The following is a 13889-nucleotide window of genomic DNA, read 5'->3' as shown; positions in this document are numbered from 1 at the left end:
TAACCCCTGAGCGTCACCGGGTGTGGCCCAAAAACCAATAAAACAAATTGATCTGTGACCCTATTACATCATAATAAACTTGGATCCTTGTTGAAAATAGATTCTGCTCTTCAGACCTACTGTACAGTAATTATGGGATCTGGCATTCGTCTGGTGATACTGTTGTTGTAGTTATTTTTTAGTTTTGGGTGTCCCAACTGGTAGTGCTTAGATTAGCTCTGAATATTTGCAAAGTAAGTGCCTTAACCTATGCCATATCTCTCCAGCTCCTCCAGTTCAATCTTTTATTTTTGTTTTTGTCTGGGGACTACACTCAGCAATGCTCAGTGATTACTCTTAGCTCTGCACTCAGAAATTACTCCTTGGGAGACCATTTGAGATGCCTGGGATTGAATCCATGTCAGCCACATGCAAGGCATATCTCTCTGACCTCTGCAAATGATTCTTAAAAGCTTGATAACACTGCCCTTATCTAAGGATTCTTTAAACCATATAGCTTCACTTTTTTCCTCCTCTAACATAGATTTCATTGTCCATCACTTACTTCAATCAAGATACTTTCACAGCCTGAAATTATTTGTTTATTGTCTTCTTTTACTGAAGGAAGAAAGAACAATGTTCTATTTATTGGGCTAGGTTCTAACTTCCATGAATGTACATCATTAGCCTTAGACTTATTCTTCTCTTATCCACTAATGAGCTTTTTTATACCTTTTACCATGGCAATAATTCCTAATATGCTTACACTTTCCATAATAGATGAACCAACCTTCTCCTCACACCTCATTCACAGCAAATGACATCACCTTCCACATCTCTAGAAAAAAAAAAACAACAACAAACCCAGAACCTACTAAACAACACTCCCATCTGGGATTCTACCAATAAACCTATGACTTACCTGCATCAACATCCATAGTTGAATACCTTCCTGGGAGTGGTGGCAGAGCAGAGGAGGACTAATGGTTAAGCACAGCTAAGTCCAGCCCTGCATGCAGGTGGCCTATGATCTCATAGGTCAACTATTGCATAGCACTATAAATCCCATGTCAAATCCTTGGTCTGTTCACTGTTGTGGGAATTTCTATGCTAATTTCACTAACTTCCCTGGGTCTATTTCTTTTCACATTCTTAGTTCGTTCTTTTATTTTTTTTTAACCTCTCCTGGCTCCCTTCCTCAGCCAAATAACAAGTTCTGATTGTTTCCATCTTAGAAAATATTTTCTCTGGTCCTGAATACTATATTAATCTTATATCTCTGTGTCCGGGAAAGTAATATTCATTTCTTCCGATCTCCTCTCTCTATTTCTTGAGTAAATATTCATTGAACTCCTGCCATGCACTACTCTTAAGTTCTTCAAATATATCAGTAAGCATAAAATTACATGTATCCCAGATCTTTCCTTCTAAGGAGAGAAATTAAATAAGGAACATAATGAAATACATAACAAATGGTAATGTGTAAAGAAAAGAAGTAGAGCAGGATAAAGAGGAATGAAAAATGTTAAGGAAACCAAATGGACTCTTAAATAGTCCAGTAGATTTTATGGGGGGGCATGGAAGCACACTTAGTGGATGGGAAGAAAGATCCTTATGAAGATCTAGGAGAGGAACATTCCAAGCAGTAGGAATAATAGTGCAAAGGCTCTTAAGATGTGATGGAACAGTGCCTCACATAGTCAATATTCAATGAATACAAGAATATTTGGAGTAGCTAGGTGGAATTTCAAAGGTACAGAGCAATGAGCTTGAGATCACAGAAGTAGCAAAAGATATTGAAGATGAATTGAAAGGATAAAAGTTTAAAGACTCAGGATCAGGGATGTAACTCAGCGAAAGACCACTAACACATGTGTGAAGTGCTGGGTTCAATTTCTAGCACCAAAAAAAAAAATAACTTAACAACCAGGGTTTTTCCAGTTATAGCTCTTGTTTTGTTGTTGCTTTATTTACTACACCAAGATACACAAATTCTAAACTTGAATAACCAAAATGCCTACCAGTGGTTTTTGTTGGTACATTTGTTTAGTTTCTGGTTATTTATTTATTTATTTATTTGTTTGTTTTGTTTTGGGGGCCACACCTGGTATGTTCAGGGGTTACTCCTGGCTATGCACTCCTGGCTTGGGGGACCATATAGGATGCTGGGGAATCGAACCACGGTCCATTTTAGGTCAGATGTGTGCAAGGCAAATGCCCTACCATTACACCACTGCTCTGGCCCTGCACCACCAACAGTTTTTTAAGATTTACTTTATTAATACAATGTGATTTCTTCAGCAATAAAAATTAACTGTAGATGGGGGCTAGAACAATTGCGCAGTGATTAGGACATTTGCCTTTCATGCAACCAACCTGGGTTCAATCCCTGGCATCCCATATGGTCCTCCTAGCATACCAGGAGTAACCACTACTGGGTGTGGCACAAAAATCCAAATCCTTCCCCAAAAATTAACTATAGCTTCATATAGTAATATGAGTGAATGTCATCAACACTGTTATAAAGTTATCTCATAGTTCTTTTAAATAAGAAGCTGGGGGTCCTCCATAAGTAGCTTTTCTATAATAGTAGAATCAGGTATGATCATTGAAGTCTTGTATGCCATTCCTAACCATGGAGAATCTAGGTTTTTTGTATCAAAAAAATAAGAGCTTTCATGTTTAGTTCCAGCAGTGAAGTCTAGGAATAGACCTGAGCAAAGTTTATATTTGAGAGATCCAAAGATTAGAAGTTACCATCCTTTCCCTTGAATGGCAGCCTGTGCCTTTCATTTCTAAAATTCCAAGTATGTCATATCAGTCTTTAAAATGACCTCTAAGCTAAAACCAGAGTAATCACAGAGCATCACTAGTGTGGACTCCCCCCCAAAAAAGAAAAAAGAAAAACAAAACTAATTTTATTTCCATTTCTCATTCCTCTCTTATAAGTAATCGGGCTGCCATTCAAAGTTAACTTGTCCAGGATTAAGAATGGTTAGGGATTGTAAATGTACAGTGGGATACCAAAAGAACTGGACTTAGCCTGCAAGAACCCAAGAATTTGGGAATGACAGTGCAATGGAAGCTCTCACTGATACATCACACCTAGCTTTGTGTCTTGGACTGATATTCTGGGGGTCAAATGCTTGAAGCATTTTTTGTTGTTGCTGTTGTTTAAAATTGTTTATATTTTTAATCATAGTCAAGGTAATATGATTACAATAGTGTTAACATTTTTATAGTGATGTACATAGAGCATCAAGTGCCCCAAGATTCCCCCATTTGTTCTTATAACATCTGACTTGGTATTCATGAATTTTGACCTTTCTAATTTCTTCCTCCACCATGGAAGATTGAATATTAGCTGTTCTCAAATAGAGCACATTTCCTGCTCTTAGAAGTACATTCCTTTGCTACAAAGACCAATTTTATCATCCACGACTGAGTGGAAAGTTTCCAGACACCACAAAAAGACCTAGGGGGAGAGTAAAAGAGCATGTATGAAGACTGTAGTTATTCCCATGACATTGTGCTCCAAGGGTGGAGGAGAATTACCTTTCTAATCTCCCCAATATTTACTGTGCCTATGCAAAAAAAAAAAAAAAAAAGTACATTCCTTTGTACCTAGAGAGATAGCCCAGTGGGGAAGGCACTTGTTTGCATGCAGATGAGTCAGGTTCAATACCAATCACTGCATATGATCACCCAATCAGGAAGCTTGTAGGAGGAGTAGACTTGGGGAAAAGCTATGGAGGTCAGTTTGAACATATTTTGAGTTGCTCATTCATCACCTATGTGAAGATGTATATTAGTAAAGTATGAGGATTAGGGGTGGAGATATGCACTTCATATATTTTTGAGAATTTATGGCATATTATATTTAAGATATGATTTGAAATAAAGAATGATATATGTCAGTTCTTTTAATAAAAGGATTGCTGCCCTGACTATATTTCTATTTTGTTTAATTTCTTTATTTTAAACACCATTGTTTACAGAATTGCTTATAATACAATTATTTCTGGCATTCAATGTTCCAACATCAGTCCCACCATCAATGTAATATTCCCTCCTCCATTGTCTCTAGTTTCCCACACTCTTCCACACTTGCCCCTTGGTATGCACTAATAATATTGTTTGTTATAATTAAATGGTAACAGAATTATTGAAAATTTCCATTAAGAGAAATTTTGTGAAAATTGTCAAAATGGGATCATTATGTCATTCATTGAACATTTAATAAGCTATTTATTGCTAGTTGAGCATTGTGCTATTGGTCTTTGTTGAACTTATGTGCATCTGTGATAATTTCACATCTAATTTGATGTATTCCTAATAGGGTGTCAGTATTAAAAGTATGGAGGTGTAGTCCAGGATTTTGATGATCTGTGTAGCTGGGCTGATGAACTTTTAAGGCAGCAGTGGATCTGAAAGTACAAAAGCCTGGGAAGTGGCCTGCCCAGCCTTCAAAGAGTCCCTGGAGATGTCATCCACAAAACTGGCATACCTAGAGCTTTTGGCTGTTGCAAGTCTCAACAGAAATTAGTAGAAAAGGGGAACACTGAGCCATTTGGATTGTGGCAGTTGTTGGGTATAGGAGAAGCTCCTATCTGATTTCTAAGAAATTTTACTGCAAAGTAAATGATTCTCCACATAGTTTTCTCATCTTATAACTCTACTTTCCTACACATACTCATCCATTCCTCATAATCAACTCTTTGCAAATAGAATTTTACAACAGTATTGTTTAAGACCTTGATAATGTCCATGTTCCCACTTTATAAGATGACATCCAGCTCTTAATCCAAAACAAAGGCACTCCCCATTTTCCTCTTTCCTTTAAACCTCTCCTTTGATATATAAAAGCCCACCGAGATCACTCTATCTTGCCCTGGCCTGGTGAATTTGATTCTGGGAGAATAAAGAGCAATTTGGTTTTGGTGCTCAGGGAGACTACAACAGCAAGGCGACAGAGAGGCAACAAGCAAACTGACTCCATACTTTCCTGACTGGTTTGGTTTATAATCCTTTGCAACTACCCTGATTCTTCAGACCTGTCCGCCTGGAGTTGGAGGTATGGTGTGTGGGGTGATTTCACTATGTAGATTTATTTTATTTTATTCACTTAATAGAAAATATTTCAGTTTTGGGCCAGAGTGCAGGCGGTAAGGTGTTTGCCTTTGCACATGCTAACCTAGGACGGACCTTGGTTCAATCCCCCAGCGTCCCATATGGTTTCTCAAGCCAGGGTAATTTCTGAGCACATAGCCAGGAGTAACCCCTGAGCATCAAAAACAAAACAAAACAAAAAAAAAAAAAGAAAGAAAGAAAAGAAAAGAAAATATCTCCATTTTATCTCACTTTATCTCTTAGTACCTACTACTACTCCCTCTGGCCTTTTCAACAGAATAATTCCTTGTTCTTTGTTCTGCCCATCTGTGAAATACTCCAACCTCCAGGTTACTCCTCCAGAATCTGTGCCACTTGCATAAATGTTAATTTTTTTTTTGTATCCCTTTGTTCTTCAATGCAGCTAACTTTCAAATTTATATCCATGTGGGTCCTTTCTACTGAATTCATGATCCTATATTCAATATTCCTTTTTTAATATTCTTTACATAAATATTTTACAAACCTACCTTTCTAACCTGGTCTCCTTTACCAGAATAGTCACTCAAATAAGAAAACCTGCAAGTCATTCTTAAATTTTCTTCTCTGCATTTAAATTCTCTACATATTATCTTAAATGTATCTTCACTTCTTAAATGTATCTGTCACTTCTCTCTACTCTTTAACTGCTACCACTCTGGGATGATCCAATCCAATATCACTTTTCAACTAGTACTAGTCAACTTTCTAATGAGACTCCCTGACTGAACCTTGCAATCTAGTATCCTTGTAGACCAAATGCACTTTATAAAATGTAAACAATAACCATATGGCATCTATTACTTAAGTATCTTCATCTTCTTAAAAACCCAACTCATGAGATGAAGTTAAATAAAAAGAAAGTTCCTGTGTCTGCTGAACATGTTATCAATTTCCTTTGCATTTCTGTTTTAACTTGAGGAGAATTCATATAATCTGTCACAAGATTCTTCTCACTGTTTTGTCCTCTCTGTCTTTCAGGTTGTCCTTCCTAAGAGCAAAATGACTGCAGGTGTTTCTAAACATCACATGGTTATACCAGCAAATCAAACAAAAGAGGATACTTTCCCCCAAAACTTCAACCAAAAAAAAAAAAAGGTATTAAGTTTTATTGGTCCATCCCTGAACTACTAGCTGTACCCAAGGATATGCTAAATAATTTAGGTTAACTTCACACCAACCACACAACTTGAATGAAGGGACAGAATGAAGAGGGAGGAAATGAGTAACCAAACATCTTAGTTGTCTCATAATACCCTTTAATTATACTCCCTGGCTTCTCATTTAAAGGCTACTCAACTAATCAGAGCCTACCATGTACTATATCATCTGGTCTCTTTCACCCCTACAGTCTTATCATTTTGGTCATTGTTTTACTATTCCGAGGTATAGTAATACTGAATATATTTCAATTTCTAAATGAGCCTTTTTCTCTCTGCCTTTAAATGCATTCCATTATTTCTGATTAAGTATACTTTATCAAGGTAGTCAGTGCTTAATTCGACATGTAGAATAGGATGAACCATAGGAGCCAGATATATGATCAAATAAACATTCTTAATGTTTTTGTGAGGATCCTTGGGAATTAGAGTAATATTTAAGACTCTGAATAAAGTAAATGGCCCTCATGTAATTTGTGGAAGGCCTAAACAGAACAAAAGACTGACTGTCCCCAACCAAGATGTACTTCAGACCTGAACTACAACATTGTTTCTATCTGTCATTGTTAGTAATCTTAGGAATGTTGACCCATCCTGCAGATTCTGAATTTGTCAGCCACCAATTCCATAAAATAGATCTCTTTATCTGTAGACAGATGAGTACATTAGACATACACACACAATAAAGTATGTTTCTTGGAGAACTCTAATTTAGGTGAGTTACCAAATGTGAAGGTAAAGAAATAATTCTATGACTTTCTATTATGCTCTTAGATATATACTTCATACATTTAACCAGTAATGGATTTTTAAAAATTCTAAAGGTGGGGCCGCCCTGTAGCAGATAGAGCCTTTGCTTTGCACACAGCCAATCTAGATTCAATCCCTGGCACCCCAGACGGTCCCCACACCTGCCAGGAGTGATATCTGAGCGCAAGCCAGGAGTAACACCTTGAGTGCTGCCAGGTGTGGCTCAAAACAAAACAAAACAAAACAAAACAAAACAAAAAGGAACTTATAGGAAAGAGGGATTATTGCAAACACTATGATTGGCTTTTTAAAAGCTAATACTGAGGCCAGAAAGGTAGTACAACAAGCAGGGTGTTTGCATTGCATGTGGTTGACCAGGATTCCATCCCTTTACACCTCATATGGTCCCCCAAACACTTCCAGGAGTGATCTCTGAGCAGAGAGCCAGGAATAAGAATGGAGTGCTGCTGGGTATGGCCTAAAAACAACTAAAAAGCTGATACTGTCTAACTTTCTCGTTGACTACTTGTATATAAATACTAAATCCCAAATTCCAGTTTCTGTTTTCTTTGCAACCAGTCAAAAGTATCCAAGAATGATAACAAAAACAAATCAGAAACTTAATTCCCCCCCCCCTCTATTCTTCTACCTTCTTCTACCTACCTGAATGGTAAAGAGAGGTCTGGAGGTGTAGTTGCTTACTTGCATTTATGCAGCACATAATACACACAAGAGTAAGAATGGCAAAGCAGAAACTTGTGAGCCAGAAGCAATATGGAGCCATTGTATTTGTCTCAGACTTTGTAATGCACGAGGGGCAAAAATTCTATTTAAACTATTGTTATAGTTTAATGACAGATGGTGAATATTAACATAATATTGAGTATATATGGTGCAAAGTTCATTTTTTACTAGTTGAATTGACATGATGAATAAATGTTGACTCAGAGAGAGAGAGAGGGAGAGAGAGAGAAAAAGAGGGAGAGAGAGAGAGAAATGTTGACTCAGAAAGAGGAATAAAAACATTAGGTGGATACTGTGGATACTACTGAAGCAAAAGGGAAAGATGACAAGGGTCTATAAAGGTTACTACATAAGAAAAGGACAACTATTACATGTTCATAATTCTTACCCATTTTCCTGTGGTTATAATCATAGTACCAAACAATTACCAAGTATTTTAAATCAAAAACCATTTCCAAATTAAAAAACAACAACAAATTATTCTGCTTGATCTCAGTTCAATAAATATAGGGGTAAGACAAGACAAAAACTTCAATCACATGCCTGAGAAATGAGTTTCATTTTAGTGCTACTCTAAAATATATCTAATTACTCAATCATGCCAATTAAAGGGGAGGTTCACCTGCTGATAAACAGCTATCTTGGGATAATCAGAATGAACTGTAGAAACAATTGGATTTTTTAATCAATATTAACTTCATAACATGCAGCTGCTACTTTCTTTTTACATTTAGATTAGCACTTTTCTGTATATGTAAAACTTCGCATATAGCAAAATCTATGGTTAAAATATAGATAATAGGGGCCGGAGAGATAGCATGGAGGTAAGGTGTTTGCCTTTCATGCAGGAGGTCATCGGTTCGAATCCCGGCGTCCCTTATGGTCCCCCGTGTCTGCCAGCAGCAATTTCTGAGCCTGGAGCCAGGAATAACCCCTGAGCACTGCTGGGTGTGACCCAAAAACCACAAAAAAATAGATAGATTGATTGATTGATAGATAGATAGATAGATAGATAATAATTTTTCCCCTTTATCTCTGAGAATGGTTATCCTGTCTAGTATCATGGAATATCATCTTTATAAATTTTTAATCACTCATTAATTATACAGTAAATATAACATACTTTTGCTGAAACCTTAGAGCTATATGCTATATTTATTTTTTTTAGAGGGAGGCCACATCCGGCAGTGTTCAAGAGTTACTCATGCCTCTATGCTCAGGAATCATTCCTGGCAGGGTCAGGGGAACTGTATGAGCTGCCAGGAATCAAACTTGGGTTAGCCATGTGCAAGGCAAGCACATGTACTTTTCCACTGTATTATTGCTCTGGCCCCAGAGTTATAATTCTAGCATTATTTGCAGTATAAATTCCTGAAATGAATCATTATAGATACTATATTCTTGAAGCAGTCTGCTGATCAATATATTCACGAAAGAGTAAAAACTCATGATAGTTGTCCCATCTTACAAGATTTCCCTCCCTATACCATACTACTGATGAAGCAATGCTTGCTTAGTTCTTAGATACACCCATTTTATGAGGGGAAATAGGAACACTGTATTTTTTTTCTGGGGAAGTGCCTTCTTTTTTTTTTTTTTTTGGTTTTTGGGTCACACCTGGCAGCTCTCAGGGTTTACTCCTGCTGTACACTCAGAAATCGCTGCCCGGCAGACTTGAGGGGGGGCATATGGGATGCCGGGATTCGAACCACTGTCCTACATGCAAAGCAAATGCCTTACTGCTATGCTATCTCTCCAACCCCATGGGAAATGCCTTCTACACGTCTCCATTTCACTCACAGTAGATCTCATGTGGTCCCTGAGCCCATTAAGAGTGATTCCTGAGCACAGAGCCAGGAGTAAAAATAAATCCGAAGAACCACTGGGTATGACCCAAAAACAAACAAACAAACAAAGTAAACAAAAAATAATTTTAAATATAATTGTAATTCTGTTTCTTCACTTCCCCTTTCATGCCTTACATTTTCTCTTTCATACGCAACTGCCATCAAATTTACAAATTTTGAGGCTGGTGTGAGTGCTCACGGCCAACCCAAGTTGGACCCCTGGCTTCCTATATGATTTCCCCAACCTGCCAGGAATAATTTCTGAGTACAGAGCCAAGAGTGACCCCTAAGCATCACCAGGTGTCACCCCCCCCCACACACACACACATACAAAAGAAAACAAACAAAAGTCTTGGTTACCCCATGTATCCTGAATACAATCTTAGTCATTATACTCTTTGGGTTTCACAGTTCTGTTGCTACTGATCTACAATAACCACAAATAGTTTCTAGTTGCATTCAGGAAAATGTAGATAGAAACCACAAAAAAATTTTTATTTATTTATTTTTTTGTATAAGCACCTCACTGCCTGCACATGGAACTTTTGGGAAGTGCATGTATGAGCACTCAGCAATCCCCCTTCCCAGAGTGGGGGCACAACACTAAAACTTTAAGGAGTGTAAGCACCATAACAAAGGTATACAGACTTGGTGAGCAAAATAGTGTGCCAAGCACTGTAGCCTGATATTGAGACCTTGGAGAGCCCCAGAGCTGGGCATATGTGAAACACCCAGTGTCTAAGTCACCACCACAACATCCTTAAAAACAACAGCAAAGAGTAGGTTGAGGGGAGGCGGGATTAAATTAAAGTTTAAAATGAATCTCCTACTTCATAAAATTAAGCACTAGCCTCCCTACTCTAGTTCCTGTTCACTTTGTTTCAAAACTAAGCTGGGAACTGTGCTTCCCTCCCCCAGAGACTCCCCCACATTGAACTGCCCCTCTCCTTAGTTGTTGGCCTGCAAGTAGTGAAATTCAAGGCTTTGCTTCTTGTGTCTGTTGCAACCGTGCTTGTTGAAAAGGACCCTAAGGACTTCACTTCTCCCAACAGAAGTTGGGAACCCTGTGGACCCTGTGCTAGAGGGTGGCACCTGTCTCGCTTCCTCATCCAGTATTCTGCATATTCTTGATTCTGTACACCAGCTCCAAAATCTCAAACTATGACATTATTGTGGGCTTTATGTTTTCCATGGAAAATTTGTAATCAAGCTCTCCTGGAATTTGAGCACATCCACAAGTGCTCTGGAGTCATTGCTGGATTTGATATGCATGGATATCAATGGCTGCAGGCAGGCAAATAAGCACTTTAACAGCCACAAGTATTGTCTCTGAATTCACTTTTTGTTTTCAACTTGAAATAGATCACCTTAGTAAAAGCACAATAGGTAGACTTTAACTGATGGTGCATCAACTACCACCTTTTATCAGCTATATTTGGAAACTGCTTACCTTACTGTCATTCAAACGCTCATTAAGGAACTGAGTATGGTAGTAAATTATCACTCAGGTGATAATACTAGCAATGATGTCACAGACTCTTGTTATGTCTACTTATGAGACACTAAAAAAAAAAAAAGAGACCACCAATTATGGTGAATGGCAAACACTTTACTTTAAAAAACTGAGGAGGGGCTGGAGAGATAGCATGAAGGTAAGGCTTTTGCCTTGCATGCAGAAGGTCGGTGGTTTGAATCCCGGCATCCCATATGGTCCCCTGAGCCTGCCAGGAGAAATTGCTGAGCTTAGAGCCAGGAGTAATCCCTGAGCACTGCCGGATGTGACCCAAAAACCAAAAACAAAAACAAAAGAAAAACAAAAAACAAACAAACAAACAAAAACCTGAGGAGCTAGTCTTTTCAGCTAATTAATGTGAAAATTTCTAGGTAGGAAAAACTGAAAAATAGTGAGAATAAGCTGGCATAATAGGATATTTTGTAGAAAAAAGTCCTGGGGTTTGGGGTATGGGAGAAGACTAGCTATAATAGGAAACTCCTCTTCATAAGCTTCATTAATTTTATATAAATTTAGGGTAGGGGACAATGGGCGACACACACACTGGTGCTTAGAAGTAATCCCTGGGGGCCAGAGCGATAGTACAGCTGTAGAGTGTTTGCCTTATGCACAGCTGACCCAGGACGGACCTAGGTTTGATCCCAGGCTTCCCATATGGTCCCCTGAGCCTGCCAGGAGCAATTTCTGAGAGCAGAGCCAGGAGTAATCCCTGAGCGCTGCCGGGTGTGCCCCCCCGCCACCCCCCCAAAAAAAAGAAAAAGTAACGCCTGGCTGTATTTGGGAGACCATTTGTGGTACCAGTGATCAGGGATCGAACAGCATTTTGCCATATGCAAGACAAGTGCTTTTACCTCTATTAAACTATTTTCCTGGCCTATACTTTAAATTATGTGAAAATCTATCAGAATAACCGTACTTTTTAAAACTTTTTCAGTTAGGACCAGAGATCTAGTTCAGCCGCAAAGCACTGTGTTTCTCATGAATGAGGTCCAACTTTCAATTGCCAAACAATAAAAACAATAAAAAGTAAATATTTATTATTTTATTCAAGCTATACATAACTCACAAACTTACTTTTGTTGGGGAATGACTGTACAAAAGATTAGTCACAAAGTTTCAAAGAGAAACTGAAGATGCCTCAATTCAGAGGGAACTTGATGAAGTTTACTTTCAAGCACCTGGACTAGATAATTCTTGAAAAGTATAGAGTCCTAGGTACATGCTAGGACCATATGGGATGCCGGGATTCGAACCACTGTTTTTCCACCTGCAAGACAAACGCCTTAATGCTGTGCTATCTCTCTGGCCTCATCTTCACTTTTTAAATAAAAACATAACAGGACATTTTCAAGAACATAAAATATTACATATTTTAGACATTCTCTTTGGAGGGGGCTGTTTTGGGCCAACCCAGCATCACTCTTGTCACTCCTGGCTCTGCACTCAGAAATTGCTCCTGGCAGGCTCTGGGGAATCATATGAGATGCCAGGGATTGAACCTGCGTCCGTCCTGGTTCCCTGGTCAGCTGTATGAAAGGCAAAGGCCCTAATGCTTGCTATTACTCTTGCCCCTAGATTTATTCTTTACTCCAGTTCTAAGAAGTGAGATTACTGACTCAAGAGTCTTTCACGCTAATCATTCTTGGAGTATTTCCAAATAGCTTCTCACAGGGTTAGATCAATTTATAATACCCTGAGCAATGCATGGTAGTAATCAGAGAAGCAATTTTCTATTCTCATCACAGGAACATACTTCATAATACTTTCAGGATTTTCATATATATTCAAAGAATATGCAATTATTTTTAAATAGGTTCTTATTTTACACAATAAGATTTTCGCCTGTATTTTTCATATCAACAATAAACTTCTAATATTAAAATTCAGTCTTTCAGGAAATTTTAAGCAAGAGATCACATAAATATGAGTGAATTTGTTTCATGTTTATGTTTATATTTTTTTCAGTATTTCATCAGGTCACTTGAAAATCATTAATAGAATTTTAAAGATAAATTTTATCTGCCCTCAAGTAAACAGACTTTAAAATATGTTATGTAAAAATATTTTTGTTTGCTTTGAGATCATACTTGTCAGTGCGCAGGGTTTACTCAGGAATCACTCCTGGTATGGGATGCTGGAGATTTGTCTCTAAAATATGATTTTAAAGTGAACAAAGTACTGAAAAATTATTTACTTACTGATAGTTTAGTTCAGTGTTTTTCAACCTTGTTGTGCAAAGGCACACTTTTTCATGAAAAAAATATCACGAGGCACACCACCGTTAGAAAATGTTAAAATAGGGCCCAGAGAGATAGCACAGCGGTGTTTGCCTTGCAAGCAGCCGATCCAGGATCAAAAGTGGTTGGTTCGAATCCCGGTGTCCCATATGGTCCCCTGTGCCTGCCAGGAGCTATTTCTGAGCAGACAGCCAAGAGTAACCCCTGAGAACCGCCGGGTGTGGCCCAAACCCCCCCCCAAAAAAAAAAGTTAAAATAAAAAATGAACTCTGTGACTATATTGACTATATATAAAGTAATTCTCTTGAAAAGGAATCAAATAAACACATAGAAATTATTTTATAATTACTTTATTATGAAATAATAATGTATTTTATAATGATTGGTCTATTTGGGAGCCGAAGCTGCATATTACAGATGAAACTGGAATTTTTCGCACAGCACACCGGACAATATCTCATGGCACACTAGTGTGCCGCAGCACAGTGGTTAAAAACGCTGGTTTAGTTAA

Source organism: Suncus etruscus, chromosome 4 (genome assembly GCF_024139225.1).
Source record: "Suncus etruscus isolate mSunEtr1 chromosome 4, mSunEtr1.pri.cur, whole genome shotgun sequence".
NCBI lineage: Eukaryota > Metazoa > Chordata > Mammalia > Eulipotyphla > Soricidae > Suncus > Suncus etruscus.
The sequence above is the reverse complement of the archived record's forward strand: the minus strand, read 5'-3'. Positions refer to the sequence as shown.